Consider the following 22,414-nt stretch of genomic DNA (forward strand, 5'->3'; position numbering starts at 1 on the left):
TTCCAGTGCCACCTTACCCTACTGAACTTGACTTAGCCCTGGGTCCTGGGAGCTCAGGAGAGGGGCGCCGCGCTCGTGGCCCGGGACCATCTCTCCACTGCTCCAACCCCGGTCTCAACATTTCGGCTTCGACAGCGTTTTGAGAGGCAAGTAGCCGAGCGCCCCCCCCCCCCAACCACCCCACCCCCTCCTCCTCCTCCCTCTCCCTTCCTCCCTACTCCCTGGCCCTCTGCTGGGGTTAAAAAGGAGAAGTGAAAGGTATGCAAATGACAAGCAAATTGGAAGAGCCTGGAAGAAAGGCAGCTATAATAAACAAGACAAAGAGAGAGGACGTGGGGACTAGCCCAGGAGTTTTCCTCCGGGCGAGATGGGAAGGATGAGGCTGGGGAGGAGACCCGGGGGATTCAGACGAACAAAAAGCGACCCGGTCCCCCTCGCGGTCCTCTCTCCGGAGAAGAGAGGGCCAGAGAAAGAAGGAAAGGAAGCGAACGCCTCCTCACCGCGTCCCCCCCACCCCGCCCCCGAAACAGTACACAAAAGGTGAGAAGATCAGCGACAAGTCCAGCACTAGCAGCCTTCTCCCCCTCCACACACACACACACATCGCCAACACCACCCCCCACCCCCAGCCACCAGCAGCAAAGAGCAAGAAATAAAAAGCCAAGCGGATCACTTACTCTTAGGAACTGGGAGGAGCGGAGCGCTGAGTTCCACTGAGGCTCCTGCTTAGAAACTGTTTAGACGCTAATTTTTCCCCCCCCCTTAAATTATGATTCATCTAAAGAACACTCTTTTCTCCCAGGGATGGGGGTGGGGTGGGGGGATAGATGTATACACGGGTCTGAGTAATGGGAGTCTCTTTTTCTGGTCTTCTCATTCAAGAACAAGCCGGTACAAGTGATTCTGGAAAAGGGGAGGGGACTCGCGAAGCGGGGGAGAAGATACTTACGCGGTGCAGAGAGCAGTGGGACCCACCGAGCCTTTTGGGGGGGGCAGTCGGAGAGAGGAGGACACGCGCGCGCACACGCACCGGGAGAGATCTTGCGGGTGATGAATATGATAATTGGACAAGGGACGGTGAGTCCGTGCGGGCACGCGCGAGCGGGCCGGCGGGGAGAAGGAGACGGGAGAGAGGAGAGGGTGGGCAGGGGGAGGGTGGGAAGAGGAGCGGAGAGAGCGCAGCAGCGGCGGCGAGAGGTGAGAAGGGAGGAGAAGAGGGGAGAGAGGAGAGGACAGGAGCGAAGCGGAGAGGGAGCGGGCGGACCCGGCGAGAGCTCTTTTGCGCCGCGCTGCTTCCCCCGGCTGCAATGGTGTATTATTTCCGAGCGCTCCCTCGGCTGAGGGCTCCGCTCCACAACAAGATTTACTTTAAGACACAGCTGAAGGAAACAGGAAGACTGCACGTCACAGTCTGACTGACGTACCCGGCCCCAGCACCCAATCGCGAGGCGCCTTCGGATTCAAGGGGGGATAGCGAGGCAAGAGAACTTGGGAGGAGAAAAAAAAAATATATAAAAGGGGTGGGGGTGAGGGGCTGGGAGGAGAGGAGGGGAGAGGGGCCCCACGCTCCCCTCCCCTGCCTCCATCCCCGCCCCCCCTCCCCACCTCACCCGCGCCCGACTGCCGCTGCTTCGGGGCGACCGGCTCGCTGCGCCCGCGGCCGGAGCGAGCGGTCTGCGGACGCTGTGCTGAGAGCCGCTCGGCTCACACTCGCTCTTCCAGGACGCAGGTCCTTTTTTTTTTTTTTTTTCCCTCCCCTTCATTTCTCAGATACCGCTGATCGAGTTCGCCGAGCGACCGAGCGAGTCAGCGCTCCTCGGACGGGAGGTGGAGGAAGGCATAAAAAAAAGTGTTCTGGAGAAAAAGTGGGGGTTTAAAGGGGGCTGGGATGGTCTACGAGGAGAGAGCGGGGACCCTCAAATCATTCCACTTTTTAAATGATCGTAGCTATCAGGAATACATGTCACCGTGGCTTTCTTTGAAAGGAGATGTGGACAGTACAGGTAGGTTTGGGATTAAAATAATAGGTGCCAGAGGTTTGGCGTCGGCTCCGCTGCATCAGATATGAGAAGATCAGTATTGGCTGAATCCCAGTTAATCTCCCTTCAGAATTGTTAGGAAGAAGAATATTTGTCCTTGGTTACCTCTAACAACCTTATCTGGATTGTAGGTACAGCAACCATTGGAGGCGGGGGGGATGTTACAAACATTACTACCAACCGATTACCGCTCAGTAACTCACTCACCCCAGAATGATTAGAGAGAGGTTTCATGTAGGATTTACACTGTTTTGACGCCTGGGTAACAAACTTTAAAGTTTCCTAGGTAAGAAATTTCAAGCGCTTAAATTTCGGGCTTCTGCGTCAAGCCACAGAAAATTCACTTTGTTTTGACATTTCTTGGTCGAAAAACAACCAGCGAGATTTCTTTAGATCATGTGGTTCTTGAAGAGCTGCTTGGGATTTGAAAGTTGCTAATGCTAAAGCGCAAGATTCCAGCCGCAGCGAGGACCGGGCACAGTAAACGGGCTTTTAATAAGACAACCGCGTTTATGACTTCAAGGTCCTATAAAGGCTGGGACTTGCAAGGGCTGTGAAGCAGAAACATTCACACCCAATCGATAAGACACTCTTTTTTTTTTTTTTTTTTGTAGGATGGGGACAAGTATTTTTCCTGTGTCCCTCGAATTCAACCAGATCAAAGGTTGAATCGTGTTGCGTCGTGACCACAGAGTGTTTGTGAAGTGTGTTACAAGTGCACTGGCCAACTACCACCACCACCTTCCGCAACACACACATACATGCACACTTTTCCTGGGACAATTTCAGCCTCAAATTCATCAAACTGTGAAGAAGTCTAATCTTTGAATAAGAATAGTGACAATAGTATGTCCCAGTCCATACCCTGTAGGAAACTTTTGGCACGGGATTCAAACATGGAAAAGAAGAAGGGGGAAAAAATTAAGCCGGCTGGGTTAGGTGTTGGGGATCAGAAAAGAAAGAAAGAAAGAAAAAAAAACCAGACTTGCTTGAGCATCCCCCGCCTTCGTGTCTCCCTTCTCGCTGCCTCCAGGCACTCCCCCCACCCATTATGGAAACAACACAGAGGCTGGCAGACACACGGCTCACACTTCCAATGATCGGCCACTGCATCAAGTGTTCTATCGAGATGTGACAATTTAGACTGGGCACGGAAATAATCTAGCCACATGCCCATTAGATACAGGATGGAATAGTGTTTCTTTTGGTTGGGTCCTTTCGAGGTAAGCGGGTGTACTGAGCGGAGAAATGTGGGTTCTGTGAATGGATCAGCGCTACTTCCTTTCTCCTTTTTCGTCCTAGTAGTATCTTCCTTAAGTAGCCCAGTGTGTACCTGATCGCGCCAGCCCACAATTACACGGGCAGAAGTAAAGGACACATGCCCTCCACACCTTAAAACCATCTGCTCAGTTTGACATTTAAAAGGGAGGAGGGCAGGGAAGGAGGAGAGGAGAGGAAGGGGGGAAGAAAGGAAGCTGAGCGGGAGAAAAGGTTCAGACTCGGGAAGGAAACGGCTTGAACTTTAGCCCACAAGTTTATGTCAATTACACCTAGCGCCCGGGTGCAAGTTTTGCACACACTACGCCCGGGAACTGGCGGTGGGAAAAGTTTCCTGCGAGCCCTAGTAAGTCTCTCTCCCGGGGGAAGGCAGGCCCGAGTCGAGGTCGGGGTACCCCGCCTGGCAAACAACAAAGCTTCTCCACCCCGCAGCCTCGGCGGCGGAGGCTCGCGGCTCGCCGGCTCTGCCGCGGTGGTTCGCAGCCCGCACTGGGGGCACCAGAGCCGCTTGTGGAGTGAAATAGGAGCGCGCGCGACGCTGGACCAGCGAGCTCGGTCCGCAGCCCAGCTAGGCGAGCTGCGTATGCTGAGGCCAGAACTGTCTTCTAAAGTCTGGGTGACATACAGGCCAGGCTCCTGGCAACCTCTCAGCCAGAACTTCGGCGTTCTCCCGTGTCTCAGGCCGCCCTGGATCAAGGCGTGAGGCCCAAGCTCCCTATCTCCGGCTACTCGCGGTTTGTTTTCTGATAGGCGAGAAGCGATCAGTCAGCCCGGAGACGAGAAGTCGCCTAGATACAGGCTCCATCTCTGAAACCATCGGGCAAGTTTAGGGTCAGTCCCTTTCTCTGCCCTACTGCCAACACAACCCCAGTAACTTAAAAGTTAACCCAAGTTCTGACGGGTCTTCCAACAAACCTCATCCAGGCAGTCTACATTTACTGATTTATCAGAAGGGTGATCTGTGCGTTCTTAGTCAAACTCTTTCACTTATCACTTACGCATCTGGTTCTGGGTTAAACACACTTCTGCTTGATATTTCTTCGGTGTATTTTACCCCTCAGGTTCTTTCTTAAAGCCAGTAGGTGGGGGTAGGAGAGAAGAGTGCATATCAGTAATTTTAAAACCTTACAAACAATCGTTAGCAGGTCCTAAACAAACCAATTCTGGGAATTGCAACCAGATCCAGCTGAGAGACAAACATGGATGTTTATTTCAGGAGAAGGATGCTGAAGATCCAACCTGGATATACACCTAACGCCACCCACCACCCACTACCACCACCACCCTGAAGAGAGGAAGAAAAAGAAATAAAAACCAACTCTAGGGTGCAGGCCGGCCTGCTGCAGGCTGTCTAGAGGCGGACTGCCTGCCTGCCTGCCATATTCCTGCTCTTTCTCTCAATCCCTATGCCCAGTGTGAGGCCAAGACCAACGTGGATTTGTTCTGAATTGGTGGTGGGGGGGTGGGGGAGTGAAATGCCAGGAGATCAGTAGCAAGTAGCAGCTGCAAGGTTTCTCTCCTGGGAACCCCACTGCTTAGAAGCCTCCAGAGCGATGCTTGTTTAACCAACAGCTTTCAAAGTAAACAGAAGCGATTCACTCCAAAGAAGTTGAACTATAACTCTTACAAAAATTTGGGGTCGGGGTGCTGGCAGAAAAAGTAATTTTTTTAAAAAAATAATAAAGCCCTCACCCCCAAATCAGGGCCCAGTACAAAGCTTCAAGGAGCCTAAAATTGTCATAAAATCCATTGAAAGGATTCCTTACAATAGCGACCTCAAAGAAAATCACTCTTCCCCCACAAACACACACGCCCTGGGGAGGGAGGCTTGGTTGTCAGTGATGGAAGGGGCACACTACTACTTGATTTTATGGAAGTGGGCGAAAACAATCAAATGGAGGTACGATCCCTGCCCCAGAGTAGAAAGGAGTAGGCTGAGAGCTCTGCGACGCCAACCCTGGCTTTGCCTCAGGCACCGAACTTTCCAATATCAAGATATTAACAGATGGTGGTGAGCACATGGAGGGCTGTTACTTACATAATCCAGCCACTCCGCCCGGGCGCGCTGAGCCCGAAAAGGCGCCCGCCAGGCCGCGCGCGCGTGTCTTCGGAGGGGTGCTCTTGCCCCACCCCCGACCTCCCTCCGGAATAACTTGCCTTTTTTCAACCCCACCGGGCTCTTTGAGGGTTAGGATTTGGGGAGGTTGTGATTTTAGGCGGGGGGGTGGGGGTTGGGGGGGAACCACACATCGATCCTCTTGGGCTTTATCTTCTTCATTCCACGGTAGAGAAGCCAAGGGCAGAGGGAAGTGAAGGGGACGCTTTCGAAGAGAGCTGGGCGATCTCGCTCCAAATCTGGGGGTGCTGAGGAGTGGGATTCACGCCATTTACACCCCTCCCTCTTTGGCGCGGATTAGCATCTCTTCCCGTGTCCCTGAAATACTAGAGCAGGCTCGGGCCGCAGCCAGGGAGAGTGGGGTGGCGTGAGGGTGTGTGTGTGTGTGTGTGTGTGTGTGTGTGTGTGTGTGTGTACGCCTCTGCACGCGGGGGCGCAGTGGGCAAAGTTACGCAGAGCCTCTGGGCACCACCGTACTTTGGAGCTTTGGCAGGATTTTAAGCACTGGGTCTCGCACGTGGGGAACCCCTTTCGGGCGGTAGCGCCCGCTTGCCTGCACGCCCACAGCACCTCCCCGGAGGCCCGGTCGTCGCCTCCCCGACCCCGTGTGTCTCAGTACCTCCGCGTGCGTGCCCGGGGACAGATTTGTTTGACGAGCCTCCTTCCCGATGGCGACTCGGGGCCGCCCAAACCCGCGAGGAACACGCCTGCATGTGTCGGAAAAGTTTCGGGTCTGGTGGGAAGGCTGGGAGTCTCCTCTGCAGCCCCGAGGCGGGAGCGGGGCCTCCGAGTCAATATCTTCCTCCGGGTCTCCTCCTCCCTCCCGGCCCTTCCTTCCTCGCCCCGGCCCCGCGCTAGGTGTCGCGGCCTCTCCGGTCGGGAGACAACGCGCGCGAATAGCGGCGGCCGTGGCGCCGCGCAGCGGGCGGAGGGCGCGCCCCCTCCCGCCCGCTTGCCCCGTGGGGGTGCGGGTCGCCCCGCCTGGACCCCGCGGCCCTGCCCTTTCCCCGGGGCCGCCGCCCGGCTCCGCGGGCCAGAGCTGGGCGCCCAGCGGGCGCGGAGGGCAGCCACCTGCTCCCCGCGCGCGGCGCGGAGCCCGGAACGTCCGACGCCGCTCGGCCGGCGCTGCCGGGAGATCGCCCCCCCCGCCCGCCTGTTGCTGCGGGATCTAGGCGGCGGGGTTCCCGCAGCCAGTGGGATAGCTCAGCCTGGAAGGTGGGGGCCACCATTGGGGACCCAGATAGGGGCGGGGACGCTTGGAGGGCTTGAGACCTCCCCTTCTGCCCACCCCCTTTATTTTTTCATTTGGCTTTCCTTAGGACCGTTTTCAGACAAGGGTGTGAATTTCGGAGAAGATGCTCTTTTCAAGGGGCTTTGATGGTAGGAGTTAAGTCATCCCTACTGCCCATTTTAGGAGGCTTTTAATCTGGACGCCAGCTAGTTAGAAATAAATAGGTGTAGGCCAGGCGCACAGAGGGAAAAAGAGAAGGAAGGTCCCAGTTTGGATTTATTTGGGGGGCGGGGAGCGTGAGTGACTCTGGAAAGTTGCATTTTGTTTAAATTAGAGCAAGACAAAGTTGAAAGCCAGATTTCTATAATTTTTCTAGTAATATTTCTTTTATGAAGTATCAAGTGTCTGTTTGTCATCATTTTGAGATCAAAAGGAAAATCCATATGCTGCATAGTTTTTCAAAATTGCTATTTAAATATGTTTTAAATGTTTTATCCGACGTGGAGAAGGCTGCTCAGAGGCAAGGCTGGTGACAGGGAGAGTGGGCTGGTTTGATGTGGAGCAGTGGTTCCCAAGGCAGGGCTGTTATCAAGAATCACCAAGGGAGTTTTTCAAAAATAAAGATTTCTGGGGCCACCCCAACTAGGCAGTCAGCAGGAGGACGTGGGAATCCAGGGGTCATACTGTGTTTCCAGTAACTGCTTAGTGAGTTGCTGACTCTGTGACCGTGGGTGTGTCACTCTATCTGAGCCTCAGTTCTTTTTATCTGTTAAGTGGGGATATTATCCAACTCCCAATTGTAGAGAGCTTTACATGAGTAATATTGTTCAGCATATGACTGGTGCTCAATAAAAATAGAAACTGTTCGATTTACAAATGTGTGTTCATCGCACTTGCACTGGCCTGTCCTCCTCCTGTCATAGACACCTCTGCTGCCCCCGCAATATTGTGGTGAAGCTAACAGGACTCTCATTCAATGTCTGCATGTTTTAGCTCATGCATAGTTGCTGCTTTGGATGCTTCATATGCTCACCTTTCATTACTTAGGCCATTAAAACTAGAATTGGGGCATGTTTGAAAGCGGAAGTTAGGCCCTGTGTTCTTGAACTTAGAATTGTCCATCAGGCCCACGGGCAACCATTTATCAATCTGAAATCCTTGCTTGCTTTCTTTCTCCCATCCTTTCTTCCCTCTTTTATAAATGCCACACCTTTCCTACAGAAGCCGCCTACTCCCGACAAAATCACAGGACAAATATTTCTATTCAAGGAGGGAAAAGCAAGAAGGCAAAAAAAGGTTTTAGGTAAAACTGAAACGAATGGACTTCATCTATCATAAGTGTGAATCAAATGGACGTCATCTGTTTACATGTGTGAATGAACAGCTCCCCCAAATCTATGTCATGTACGATACAACCCTTCATAAAATTAGGTTTGGCCCAATGAATAGGAGCACGACCCAAATTAATTAAGGGAGAGCTCAGCCAGAGGCAGCTGTGAGAAGGGAAAGTAAGGTTGATGGGAAGGGACCCTGGCTGGCTGGGACTCTACACCGATGAGAGGGGAAGAAAGTCAGAGGAATGGAACCAGCAGAGAACAGATCAAGAAGTGGATTTTAGAAGTGGACATAGCCGTAAGTGGCTACTTAACGTCCCAAGGATGCTTTGCTGGTATCCTCAGAAGGCTTGAGATTAGTAATCCCTGTGTATTCTTGGAGAGGGGTTACCGAAGAGATTTTTCCAATTTAGGGCACGCATGGGCCCAGCCCTTAGTGAATGAGCCCAGGGGCTGAGAGTGCTCTCTGAATGACGGACAGTGGAAGCATGACCCCTAGATGCCTGTCCTCCCAGGGTCCATGGATCTTCAGGCCAGTGTGGAAGATTCCTGCTGTCTGGCTCCTAGGGGTGAGAGGGATATGTCTATGACTCTAGGGGACAAAACAAAGGCCCTCAACAGGTACAGAGAAACACACATCTGGAGCCAGGCCGTAGGGAGATAGGTATCTTTGGGTTTCTTACTCCCAAGCGCCCTCCTGGTGGTGGTCCTGGTGGGAGGAGTACTTTTGCCCACACTTGTTGGTGGGGCAGGGAGAGCAGGGGCAGCAGTGGGGACAGGAAGATTTGGAGAGGGGGCCTATGTCAGGGGGTAGGAGAATGAGGTCAGAAAGGGAGTATGAGTAGGTGCGGGGTAGAGGTGAGGGGAGATCATGGGTGAGGGTGAGTGGGGGGAAGTAGCTGTCCTGCAGAAGGTGCCTGGTTGGGGGCAGGGGGTAGCTTGTGGAGGTAGGGACTAGGCAGTGGAGTTCAGGGGAAGGGGGAGGAGGAGATGGGTATGGACCAGAGCAGGTAACTAGGGAGCACAGGGGTGCAGGAGGTTGCGGGGGTGGGCAAGGAGGCTCCCGTGGGGCATAAGGGATATGAAGTATGGTTTAGATGGGAGGGAAGGCAAGGCTGGAGGCTAAATTCGACGCTGCTCCAGGCTGAGGGGGGTGGGTAATAGGGGTGGAGGGACCTGTACCTCTTCGCCAGTCTGGCCAGGCTCTGGGAGGCTCTGGGATACCCTCTGATCCCTGCTGACAGGAAGACTTTAGAGCCCGCCTGTTGGCCACCACTTGACAGGAGCAGGCAGCCAGGCTCCACAGTGGTGGGACGTGCCCGATTGGGAGGGGTCTCGCCATGCCTTCCCCACTACCCAGGGCTCCTTTAGCCCTGCTCAGACTGCAGGGTCCCTACAGCACCCTGCCCCAGTAGTAGCTTCCTCCTTCCTCCCAGCTTCATCTCCCTCCATCCTCATCCTAGGCCCAGGGTGGCTCCCTGACAACCCCAGGTCCCTGAGGAGGAGGCTGCATCCTTTTCCCTCTTGGAGTTGGTGCGTTCACCCCTTTGTCTTAATGCCAGTCTTCTGGGGTGGTGCCTGGGGGGGAACCAGGCAGGAGGGGCTGCAGAAATCAAAGTAGGCTCAGAGAAGATGGAATCATTCGACAGATAATTACTGTTTGCAAGACACGGCTGAGCATGGCAGTTGGTGACCCTGTTGAGAGAGCGAGTGGACTGGAGAATTTTTGGTTCTTTTCCAACACGGATGGACAGTGAGGATGTGTTGGATCTAGTCAGGTTTCTGAAACCTCAATTAAGAGCAGGAATCTAAAGGAAAGCTGTGTGGGGCAGAAGTGTCAACACCCCCCTCTCTCCATATTCCAAAGTGGTCTTTCGGAGAATATGAGAGGGAGGGGCATAGGCATAGTGATGAGCAGTGATAGAAAATTCTAGCATCTACTGAGCACTTCCGGCATCAGAACTGTGCCAGATGCTTTATGCCCAGCACTTCCATTTTCTTCTTTCTCAAATGCCATAGACTATAAGACACACCATCCATTTAAAGATGCCCTTTGGGAGAAAAGGAAAACATAATGACCTTAAATGCGCAATCGATTGTAAGACATACTGATTGCAGGAACATAATAAAATATGAGAAAAAGCAAATCATAGTAGTGAAGAAACAAATACATTAGATGTAGTGCTCCCCACAGCCCTGATAAGAATTATCCCCACTGTATGGTATGGATGAGTAAAGACAGTCACAGAGGCGGGGAGGGTTTCACCACCTGTTCAAGGCCACAAAGCCAATAAATAGCCATCAGAATCAGAACCCATGTTTGCCTGCCTCCAGGGCACACAACCTCTGCAACGGTGGGGCTTGGGCAGCTGTTTTTTACAGCCCAGGTCTGTCTCGACCCTTTTACCATCAATACTCCCTCTCTCACCCTCCAAGCTATGAAGATTTCTAGGAGGGGAGAGTAATTCACTGGGGTTGGGGCGGGGGAGGGGGGGCATCCAAAATAGTCAAATTACATTTTTCAGATTCAGATAAAGTCTTTAAAGGGTAAAATCCATGCATGCCGGGTTTTGCTGTGCACCGCAGGAAATCGAATTCAAGGATCCCTGTATTGCTGAAAATAGAATTGTAAAAAATAAAAGGGGTTGGGGGAGAAAGTGAACGAAACTAATCCTATTAAACGTGGTAGCATGTTTTTGTGGCACGCAGGGAGAGATTAAGCACAGGAAAGGGGATAAGTACTGCTTCAGTTTCACTAAACTAATGTGACAACTTGTCATTGGAAATCTTTGCAGCTTGTTAGTAGATGACTAGCTGATTCAGAAGTGTTTTCTATCATTCCCTTTGTGTCTCCCATGAGTTTTGTTTCTTTTTTCAATTTTCTTTCTTTTCCTGTTTCTTTCTTACCCACGCTGCTCTATTTTGCTTTTTAATCCTTCATGTCTCCTTCAAGTCAAAACATTTAGCTGGCTCTAATCAACGTTTGGTTCTGAGGATGCCCCTTGACCTTGTCTTGCCCAGAGAAACCCCCAAAGGGAACTCACGGCCCTCCATCCTCAACCCGCTGTCTGTCCTGGTTCTTGAGAAACGTAGCTCCTGGGGAAAACATCTCATTTCAATCTGCATTTGTCTGCAATCTTTCTTCTTTCTCCTTTTCTTTTCTTTCTTCTTTTTGGCTTTGTGCTTTTCCTCTCTCCTTTTTGCCTTTCATATCCATACCTTTTCCTCTCTCACTTACCCCTTCTCGTTTTCCTGTCTCATTCTCTTGCTTCCCTCCTATCTTGTCCCTGGAATTTCTTTTACCCCTTTAATACACACCAGTAGCTCTCATATTCTTTCTCTCCTTCAGATAAGGCAGTTAAATTGGTAGAAGGAAGCTAGGAATTCCTCCTGGTGGTTTCCATGTTGAATCAAAAGTGGCAATATTGTGGGCAGGGGGCATCAAGGCCAATCACAGACATGCAGGGAACAAAAGCTGATCCAAATCAAGAGGAAGCAAGAAGTTTAGGCTTGGTCACTGTCTTTCCAGAACAGGTGTCCAGCTTGTTTGGAAGCATGGCTCACCGTCCTGCTCTCCTCTGCCTTTGGCCTCACTCTCCCATTCTCCTCCTCCCTCCCCCGCTCCAACTTTCCCTGCTGGCTTACCACCAGAGGCGAGATGTTGAGTCAATGGAAAAACAACATTCGCCAACATTAAAGGGAGACTGTTTAGAAAAGGAAGGCCCTGGTGAGGTGCAGAGGAAGCCTGTACATTAACACGGGCCACCTCTTATCTGGGGCAGCTGGGCCTGCGTTGCCTGTGCTGATTCCTGGCTTTGCCAAGAGGCCTTCAGCAGAGAGGCCGCCTGCTTTTCGGGGGGTGGCAGGGGGGGCGCGATTATTACCCACAGGCATCACCAGCATTTTTTAGAGACACAAGTCATTGATTTTTTTTCTTTTTTCCTACCGGGGACTTAATGGGAGAACCCGGGCCAATAAGCGAAGCTTTGCAAAAGGCAGCATCAGAGCTCAAGGCCTCTGTCTCTGGACATGCCTCACCAGGAACCTGGCCCCTCTCCCCTGCAATCCTTTTGAGGACTCCCAAACCCAGGACGGACTGGCCATTCTGACTCAAATGTGAAGTAAGGGAAAGGACAACTAAGTGACCCAAAGAAGAAGAGAAAGGCACATGTGTCGGTTCACCCTGGCTCTAGAGTGTCTTGAGCCAGCTTCTGATGGAAAGATAAGGTGAATCCCTAATCAGTCAATAATTAACTGAAACTCCGTTAATGGTCCAGTCAACCAAGTGCTGCTGACACCTTCAGAACCCTGCTGGAGTGGGAGGGTTAGGTGGGACCTTTTGATAGGAAGGTCTGTTTAGCCCAGTGTCTACTCCACTCACGGGTCACCATAGAATGGGGTAAAGTTCCTATTCCTGTATTTGCCAGTGAAATCTTTTCTTAGGTTAATGCCTTTGAGTAACTTTCAAAATTTCATTTTTTAAAATGTCAGTATGTGCGTTTATGTGTGTGTTGTGTACTGAAGAACTTGGGGATCCACTCAGTTCCAGGTCAGTTTGAATCAAATCCCAAATGTGTTCTAATTGTTACTACATTATTCTTCCTGGAGGACCAAAATGTGTCTCTCCAGGCTTGCTCATCTTAGCCTGTAGTTTATTCTCAATATCTATAAATATTTCTGTTCCTTGTTTCTCAGTGTTAGCTCCTCCTCAATTTGTGAGCGAAGTGTACTTGTGTTGTAACTAGTAAGCAACCACACAGCCCTACCAAAACATGCAGATAATTCTTGAATTTTAAAGACTAATAAAGATTTGATCTTGGTACTTCTGGTGGATCAAGGTCTTTTTTCTTTCTACAGAAGCATATTTTTAGAAAAGATGGTTTAAGTCTCATTTTATTTAATCGAATTTTTTTCTTTTGCTTTCCTTTGTTTTTCTTCTGTACAGTATTTAGTGTGTCACCATATGCTTGTAGTTAAGCTATTAGATGAGAAAAATCAGTGTGTTAAGTGTAGTCTGAGTTTTTCCTAAAGTCAAGTTGTAAGTCATGATTGTGTGTCAATCGATGAACTTGACTCCTAATTTAATCTGCTCAAGCCACTTGAAAAATGTGTTCGTTTAGCATGAGAGGAATAAGGTATGAGAGTGTGGCTTAGTAAGAATCCACCTCCGTCACAGGAGAAAAACAACAAAAATGGCATGCTTGTCTACTACGGTGTCAGTGGCTAGTCCTGCATATAGTTCATCTAGCTATGCTTCTGTTGGTTCCACAGCTCAGCCTCTGTCATCGTCAACACAATTATTCTCTTCTCAAAGAACTCAATAATCTGGGAGCTCAATTAATCTTTGGCTGCTTGGGGGAGTTGCCAATGGGTGGAAATTCCGCCAATGATCTGTGACACCCTTTTCCACAAGTATTAATTGAGTGGCATTTCTTTTTTCCCCAAACCATCCATCTGTCCTTTCTTATGCAACCTTTGACTTTCAAAAGGGTAGAAGGCAAGCTTCCTTTCCATCACATATTTAGCCTCACAAGACAGTCTATGAATTAGACAATAGAACCTACTGTAGTCTTGTAAAGAAATCTCAAAGATTCACCAGCCTGAAGCAACATGTTAAATATAAAACATTATATCCAGCCCTCTTTACCCTTTGCCTATTACAACTTCTTGTCTTTCATGAAGATAGTTGATAAATGGCTAGATCCAATGTTGCTATAATCATTTGAGGGATTGTTAGTGGAAACCATCAACGAGGGACAATGAGAAGTTTTTTCTAAAGTAGCCATTATTCAATTTGTAGTAAACAAATTTAGGATCCTATATTTTTAGTTTTTGTGCTAATTTTTTTTGTTGTTTTAAAAGATCAAAATCTCACCAATAAGAGTACTGTTAAGTAAAGCAGAAGACATACATCAAGTTATGTGCATGGTGGTCCCATTGCTTGGATATTAAAATGAGATTTAAAAAAAAAAACAAACAAAACCAGCATCTATTATTCAAGAAGTCAAAAGGCATTCATAATTACACTAATCATTTTTGAGCATCATGTTAACGATGATAGGAAACTGTAGATCTTGACAGTGGTATGTTTAGTTACATTCGCTATGAAAAAAAAAAAGTTGTTTACCCCTCGAGAATTTCTTAAGAAGAAGAAAAATCCATCTCCATCAATGAGCAATACTTTTCTCCCCAAGGGATATTGATTTGAACATTGACTTCACAATGGGTGAGTTGTTTCCCTCAGACCCCCTGTTATGAATTGTTAGGTGTCATGTCTCTTAGGAGACAAGAAACATGGTGTTTCTGGGTCTAGTAATCTCATCAGGGAGATCTCCGTTCTGAATTGTGGTTGGTTTGGAATATTTCAGCTTTTTAAGGTCTGGGTTAAATATTTCCATGAGCTATATTCCAAGTTTAAAAGGCGTTCTCTCTCATCTTTCTGCCCTTTTAAATGAAGTATAGCTTTCTCGATACTCGAAAGGGCAAGTCAAGTGACAAAGAATCCTCAGCTGGACCTCCTCTCAGCTTGTGTGTGGACCCAGGACTCATATGCAGTCATGCACATGTCTTCATGATTCCCTTTTCTCCTTTTCTGTAACAAAAAAATGTTTCCAATTTGAAAATGAACCAGATTTTCAAGAAACCAATATGTAAAGGAGCATAATGGTAGATGGGGACGGGGGAAAGAATAGGAACTGCAGAATTCTTGTTAACATGATAGTCATTCATCTATTTATCTGTTAGAATTTGTGTATGTTTTCTTAAAAAGCTTTTTTTTTAAAAAAATATTTATTTATTTGGCTGTGCCAGTGTTAGTTGTGGCATGTGGGATATAGTTCTCTGACCAAGGAAGAAACCTGAGCTTTTTGCACTGAGAACTAGAAGTTTTAGCCACTAGACCACCAGGGAAGTCCCTTAATGAGTTTCTTGCAAGGGCTTATTTATCCATCCATTTATTCTTCAACAAATATTCATTTATACTCATATGTCAGACATGGTGCTCAACACTGGTTGAGCACAAGATAAAGAAGACCCATCAGAGTCATTCATAGTGGTTGGGAAGATATTAGGTAAGCTAGTCATGAAAACACTTATAAAGCTCAGAGGCTTTCCTTCATGGCAGTTTGGAGTATCGAGGAAGCCTTCCGGGAGGAGGAGAACATAAGCAAACAATGAATTAGACCAGGGACTTAGCAGAGGAAGGGAAGTGAGTCTGTGTCCCTGGTACCTGGTGGGAGAAATCTTAAGCAAGTTACTGCCTTAGTTTCCTTGTCAGCAAATTGGGAAGAATAACAATAGCTGCCTTTTGAGATTGTTGTGAAGATTAAATGAGAATGCATAGGAGGGCCCCAGCCCCGCGGCTGGCACAGAGCATACCTGCAGTAAGCGTGTGCTTGACAGGTGTGAGAAAAGGGGCAGATTTCAGCACGCTCTCTAACACTGACCTGACAGATATTTGTTGGGTACCTACCACACGTCGCCTCTTCATGCTGGATCCTGGGCAGGAACCAGATCGTTTGTCAGGAGGCCCCATGAGGGTGCATTGAGGGGTCCAGCGACGGGTGACTTGGGCCAGGCATGGAGGAGACACACCGCCTCAGTGCCGGGGAGCCTGAGGTGGCCTCTCCCTGCTGGAGGGCAGAGCAGAGCGCCCGGGGAGGCCTGGCAGACCGGGAAGGGCTACATGGGGCAGCCATGGCCTCAGCGCCGGAAGGACACGGGCACACACGTTCCTTTGGGGTTCCTCAGCTCCCTCGGCATTTTCCATGAACACACGCTGCCTTTCTGTAACTTGGCTATAGTCTCTTCAGGGATCCAGGCGCCCATCTCTGTGCGGCTCCCACCCTCCCCATGCTGCCTGTTGTAAGCTGGAGCCTCTGCGGCGTCCTCAGTAAATACGGCCAACTCCTCACACGGCCCTCTTCTCCGCCTGCTGAAATGGTCCCGCTGTTTCTTATGCCCAGGTGACTGCAGAAGGCTCAGGCTGAAACACTTGTTCTGGTGCTTATTCGAGAGATTCCTGAATTGGGAATTGTGATCCTGTCACTACCTAAAACTTTCTATATTGCTCAGTAAAGTCCGAAAGCCTGAATGTGTCCTATAGAACGTGGCATCATCTCATTCCTGTCCCCCAGAGTCCTGCCTCATCTCTTGAAACTCTCCCCATGCCTCCATGCCATTGGCTTGATTTTCCCCCGTTGTTTCAGCACCATGAGCACGTTCATACACGTTGCTGCCTCTGTTTGAAAGGCTCTCCCCAACCCCTTCTTCAGACAAACGCCTCTGTTTATTTTATTTACTTAATTTATTAGAAGGCCTCTGCTCATGAAAGGTCTCCCTCATTCCCTAATGATACATACTCACAATGCCTATAGTTTTCCTTTATCCTGCTTATCGTAATTGAGATGAAGACGTTATTTGAGACCAAGCCTTATTTATCTGACATATATTCTCGGAGCCCGTAATGTAGGTGTTTATAATAACGTGCAGTAAGGCACTCAAAGGGCCTGCCCATGGTGCTTGTATTTTGATAAGTGAGGCAATGCATAAGAAACCAAAGTAGATATGATATAATGTCAGGGAGTGATAAGTACTCTGGCGAAAAGTGAAGATGCGTAAGGAGACAGAACTGAAGATCAACTGGGGATGGGCTTAAGAAAGAAGGGCTTTTAGGTTGCCGCCATGTCCTGGCTATTATAAACTGTGCTGCAATGAACACTAGGGTGCATGTGCCTTTTTGAAAGGAGTGGATAAAGAAGACATGGCGTAAATACACAATGGAACATTACTCAGCCATGAAAAAGGACAAAATAATGCCGCTTGCGGCAACAGGGAAGGACCTAGACATCGTCATACTGGGTAAAATGTCAGGCAGAAAAAGAAATATCATTTGATATTACTTATATGTGAAATCTTAAAAAAAAAGTACAAGTGAATTTATATACAAAACAGAAATAGAGCTACAGATGTGGAAAGCAAACTTATGGTTACCAGAGGGGAAAGGAGTGGGAGGGATAAATGGAGAGACTGGGATTGACATATATACACTATGTATAAATAGACAACCAATAAGCACTTATTATATAGCACAGGGAAATCTATTCAATACTCTGTAATGGCCTATATGGGAAAAAAAATCTAAAAAAAGAGTATTGTGTCCTTCTCTTTGTGACCCCCCTGGACTGTATAGCCCACCAGGCTCCTCTGTCCATGGAATTCTTGTCCAGGCAAGAATATTGAAGTGGGTTGCCATTCCCTTCTCCAGAGGAACTTTCTGACTCAGGGATCAAACCCTGGTCTCCGGCATTGCGGTGAATGGTAAAGGTGAATTCTTTACCACCTGAGCCACCAGGGAAGCCCATTATTACTTAGCACAGGGAAATCTATTCAGTACTCTGTACTGGCCTGTGTGGGAAAAGAATCTAACTAAGTGACATATGTGTGTATATGCACCAGATTCACTTTGCTATATACCTGAAACTAACACAACTTTGTAAATCAACTATACTCCGATTACTCCGATATAGTTTTTTTTTTTTTTAAGCAGGAAGAGCTTATGAGTGTCCTAGGCTAGAATTCCCAATATCCAACACAGTGCCTGGCATCTAGAGAGTACCTGATAAATGTTTGCTGAATGAGAATCACATTGGCCCAAGTAGACCCAAGGGGCGAAGGACACTGAAGAGGGCTTACTGGGTTGTATTGTTACGCTTGTTGCTCTCCAATGTCCCCGACTAAGGACTGGGACAATGCGGTCTATGTGTTCACCCCATATCCAGTGTGAATCCACGTCAAACCCAATTTCCTATGCAAGTTGACTACAGTCACACCTTTCGTGAGGTCACTTTGCATACTTTCTTCTTAATTGCCCTGGGCAAAATTGCAACTGGTTGGTGAATGAAATATTTATGCTTTGAAGAATTGATGTTCTAATCAGTTTCTATTTATACTGATGATCAGCTCTTTCTCAGTGAGGAGGAGGAGAATTTTTTCTGTGATCTATGCGCTTCTAAATGACTAATGAAGTCAATCTGGGCCTGGCAGATTTTTGCCACGACTTGGACAGACATAGCGCTCATGATGCTGTGTTACTTCTCAGCCCCCTGGTTCCCTGGTTCCCACTGCAATGATCTCATCATTGGCATTTCATTTTCATAGTGTCAGATCACCCCTGCTTTGCATTATGCCTCTGTGTGTCTCGGACTTGGGGCACTGTCATTTTTCTCTCCACCAAGATGGACTTCTTAAGGGAGAGGCCAAAGAGTAAGCATCTTCAATTAGCTTTGGTTTGTTTTCATTTTGGTGGGATGGGGAGAGAGGGAAATTCATGCCCTCATAATGTCCTTCAGTTTGAATGAAAGTACTTCTGCAGATCAGGGTGGATTGTGATCCAGACAAACTGGGTCCATTCCCTGGACTTGGTTTTAAAAAATCAAACAGCATAAAGGAAATGAGCCCCAGGAATGGCTCCTTTCCTTGTCTCTGGACCCTACTGCGCCTTCTTATTTGTGCTTTACCTGGCTCCTCTCCTCTCTGCCCCAGAGGCCTTTTCTGGTTCTGCACTGCTGTAGGAGTCTGTTGCTTTGTTTGTACCACTCTTTGGACAAGAAATGCCAGTCAAAATCCATACTTTAGGGGAATTTCCAGGTGGTCCAGTAGTTAGGACTCTATACTTCCACTGAAGGGGCCACGGGTTCAATCCCTGGTCAGGGAACTAAGATCCCACATGCTGCACAGCAAAAATAAATAAATAACTAAAATATTAAAAAATCCATATGCATACTCCAAGTTCATTTTGGCTTTAATCCATGCTATTTTGACTGTCCCACCCCCTTCTCTCTGCACATCACTGTTCTCTGTGGCAAATTCCCAACTCCCCAACAGAAAAATCCCACATTTTCCATCTAGCATTAACCAGCTTCCCCAGCCACCCCAGGCCCTAATAATGAGGGCTTCAAATTGTTGCTGCTCATGGAATTGGTTAAGAAAAAGACTGAAGAGCAATAGAATGTTTCTCCATTTTCACCCTGCTTCCTTCAATCTTATCAAATTATAATTGTATATTTATTTATCTTTTCAATTATTGACTGTCCCCCTTCCCATAAACATTGGGAAACATGTCTGCCTTGCTGGCCAAGGTATGCCCGATGCTGGCCAGAGTAAACATGTTTAGTGAATCTCTGTGGAAGGGAAGAAGCTTATTCAGGGTGGATTTCCACTCACCCTAAAGAAGGGAAATGAAAGCAAACTTTGGTGGTTTTGTTTTACTGTGGGCAAATTCGTATGGACTGAGAAATTCAATTAACTGTATTCATCAATTTTTGTCTCTGGGGTAGAGTCGTGAGACTAAGACCCAGAATTCTTGGTCCCACCCCTTTTGTGGCATTAAAAAAAAAAAAAAAAAAAGCTTGGCCTATTACACCAACCAGATTTTTTTTCTTTGTCTCAAAAGGCTCAGCTGAAGGCTAGATTCCTCACCCAGTGCAACAATCAAAAACTCAGAAAACCTCAGCTGCCTCAGATGATGTCACAAAACCCTTAAGAATGCTCACTGCTGAGTTGGGCACAGGTCCAGCAAACACAATTCTTTCTGCCAGTTATTCAGGGTCTTTGACAGATTAGGTGGTCTTTTTTATTCCTCTTCTTCTTCTTCTTTTTTTTTTTTTTTTTCCATCCTCTTAAAAGGCAGTTCAGTTTACCTCTAAGCAAGACATTAGCTCTGGCTGCCCCAAATAACATTTTAATTGAAGTCTCAGTCCAAACAAATGCCTGGTCTCTTTATTAACCCCAACAGTGTAATTTTTCAACCTAAGACTGATTCAGGGGGAAACCGTCTCACTTAAACTGCCGTGCAACGGAACATGGCAGTTTTCCTCAATCAGTCTCTTTTTGACCTTAATTTGAACCTTAATCTCTTTTAACCATGTTCTCTTTATTAGCTGCTCATAGCCGTGGCACAATACTAATTTTCCTGTTTTTAGACTATCAGTTTACAGAGGTAGTTCACTCCCCTGTCTGTCCCCAAATGTATCCAAGATTTCATGGACCTTTTTGGGAAAAGGAAGGTAATACTTAACCTTTTTTTTTTCTTCAGGTTTAGTAATTTAAATAGCTGCTTTGAAAAATGCTCTATAGAATTTTAGACTGGGTATTTTTTGAGGTACATTAAAGTTTAGGTACAAAAGATTAGACACTTAATTGTCAGAAAAACCTTAAAAACCTTTTAAATAGTTACAAAAGATTTTTCATCCATAGACAGGTCCACATTCATCACGTGGAAACTAAGGCCATTATCTTAATAATTCAGGCAAAAACAGTATGTTTTTATTAGAAACCTCTAATCTTTGGGGGGAGACCTGAGTTATCCAGATAATTGCTTCTATTCCTTCCTTTTCTAATGCTTAGATATAATCAATGAGTAAGGATAGAGACAATCATTTTTTTCTTAATTATACCTTCCCATTTTTTGACATTGGTAAAATGATCCAAATTAAAAAGAAAAAAAAATCCACCCTTTTCAATAACAATGAAAAAAAAAAGTGTTTCTCTATTTGGAGTCTACCTTAATATAGCAGAACTATGTAGGTAGAAAAACAGTGCTTATGATCATGTGCTCAATTAGATTTATTATAGGTTTTTGTACTTTTTGGCATTAGCATGAAAGCATATTGGTTATTATTCTTTCTAACTTAATTGAAGGCTTTGTATCTAGTTACCCCTCTGTTCTTTCCTTAATACAATAGTTTGTTGATTGCAAAAAATTACATTTCTGTGACTTTAAAGTCCTAGAACGAGGACTGTCATTGAAAGTTGGAGATTCAGCCTGGTGTTTGGAGGGCAGGAACCATGTGCCCTCTGAGTGTGAGGAGGTGGGCAGCTGGGAACAATGGTCTGTCCCCTGCGGAGTTCTGTGGCAGTAGCAGCATGTTGGCACGATAAACTTCGCCTTCATTTCACTGGCTCAAACAATTAGTGGGATTGAATCAGAGTTCTCCTGGATCATGGTTTATTATATGTTATTAAATTCCATTATTCGAGAAGTTGCTGCTATGATTCTAAAACTTCCCAATGTCTCACACAAAGCCCCCATCTCCATTCTCTGTGTATTTTCTTTTACGTTTATCTTCTGCTTCTCTGATAGTCAAGGTTTCCTTTTTCTTTCCCCTTGGTACTTATTTAAAGAGCTAAGAGCTAATTTGAAAATACATCTTTGAAAGGGCAACAAAAATGAGATGTGAAAAAAAATGGATGAAGATTCTTAATTAGTCCATTATTTGACACGCACGATTTAACATGGTATGCTTAGCATTGTGCATTCCCCAAAAGAACAAGGCTCTTTTTTTTTTTTATCCCAAACTTTAACTCCCTCTCATTCATTATATCCCTTCTTGTCACTTTCCATTAGCTGATCATGACATCCTTTGCTGGAAGGGCGAGCAAGCAGATTACTTCCAAACTGGTGTAAGTGACACTCAAAAGACTGGCCTAAAGGGGGTTCTGTGATAGCAACAAGCTCCTCAGCCCCTGGAGTTGGAGAATGTCATTTCAATAATATATCGGAGTTCATTGTCACATCATTCCTGAAGCAGCTTGGCAACTTCCCAGAAGTGGCAGGAATGGGTCTTCTGCTGGACTTTGTGTGTAGACACCATCTAATGTTTTTACAGTTGCTAATTATTATCATATAGTAATAATTATTATTGTTTATTGTGCCGACGCAGACCTTCTATCTAGCATAGCATCCTGCATTTTACAGATGAGGCAACCGAAGACCAAAGAGATGAAATAAATTTTCTGTAGCTGATGAGTGGCAGAGCTAGGACTTTTAATTGTGGTCTGACTATGTCTCTTGCCTTTAGAACAGGCTACATACACCACATCAATGGCTAGGAAACTCCAGCGTGTCTCCGTAAATCTAAGGGATAAAGAAATGATCAAAAGCATATTCATTTTAATGCAACTGAAACATATCCTGTCCCCAGGTACTTCTAAATGGGGGCAGGGGGTGACTGAATGAGTTAGGGATTAAACAAACAGATTGTGCAATGAAAAGAAGTGGAGAATCTGATGCTCTGATCAGAAAGCCCTGTACATGTGAACAGTTCCCCAGCCCAGCATCCCTGCTCCCCGCCTCCCTCCCATACCCGCAAAGGTCCCATCTTAGGAATCTGCCTTGGAATGGGGTGGACCTGGGGAGAGAGGAATGGCTGCAGATTGAAGGTGGATCTCAGTCAGTCACAGAGAGCCATGAGCTCTAGCCTGAACGGTGCCAGGACTGAGGCTGGCCACCACGCAGGACCCTCACTCTGGCTTCCTAACTCCTGGGATCTTCTGCTCCCAAGAAAATCACATTCAGTTCATTCATCAAGTTTAAGCTTCTTCCCTTCCTTAAACAAGTTTAAGCTTCTTTTCCCAG

The 22,414-nt window shown here is 47.2% G+C and overlaps 1 protein-coding gene across 7 annotated transcripts in view; it reads right to left on the reverse strand.

The window, feature by feature from the left end:
• Nucleotides 1–6,560, reverse strand: part of PROX1 (prospero homeobox 1) — a 60,739-nt gene extending 54,179 nt beyond the window's left edge. For 4 of the 7 annotated variants that reach the window (XM_060396211.1, XM_060396204.1, XM_060396208.1 and 1 more), the window contains exon 1: nucleotides 678–1,370. The gene's annotated coding sequence lies outside the window, so the exon portion shown is untranslated. Of the gene's footprint in view, nucleotides 1–17; nucleotides 142–677; nucleotides 1,371–6,052 lie in introns of those variants that run through there. The other 3 variants (XM_060396210.1, XM_060396207.1, XM_060396209.1) reach the window with 3 other exon arrangements.
• Nucleotides 6,561–22,414: the final 15,854 nt, after the last annotated feature.

Source organism: Ovis aries, chromosome 12 (assembly GCF_016772045.2).
Source record: "Ovis aries strain OAR_USU_Benz2616 breed Rambouillet chromosome 12, ARS-UI_Ramb_v3.0, whole genome shotgun sequence".
Taxonomy (NCBI): domain Eukaryota; kingdom Metazoa; phylum Chordata; class Mammalia; order Artiodactyla; family Bovidae; genus Ovis; species Ovis aries.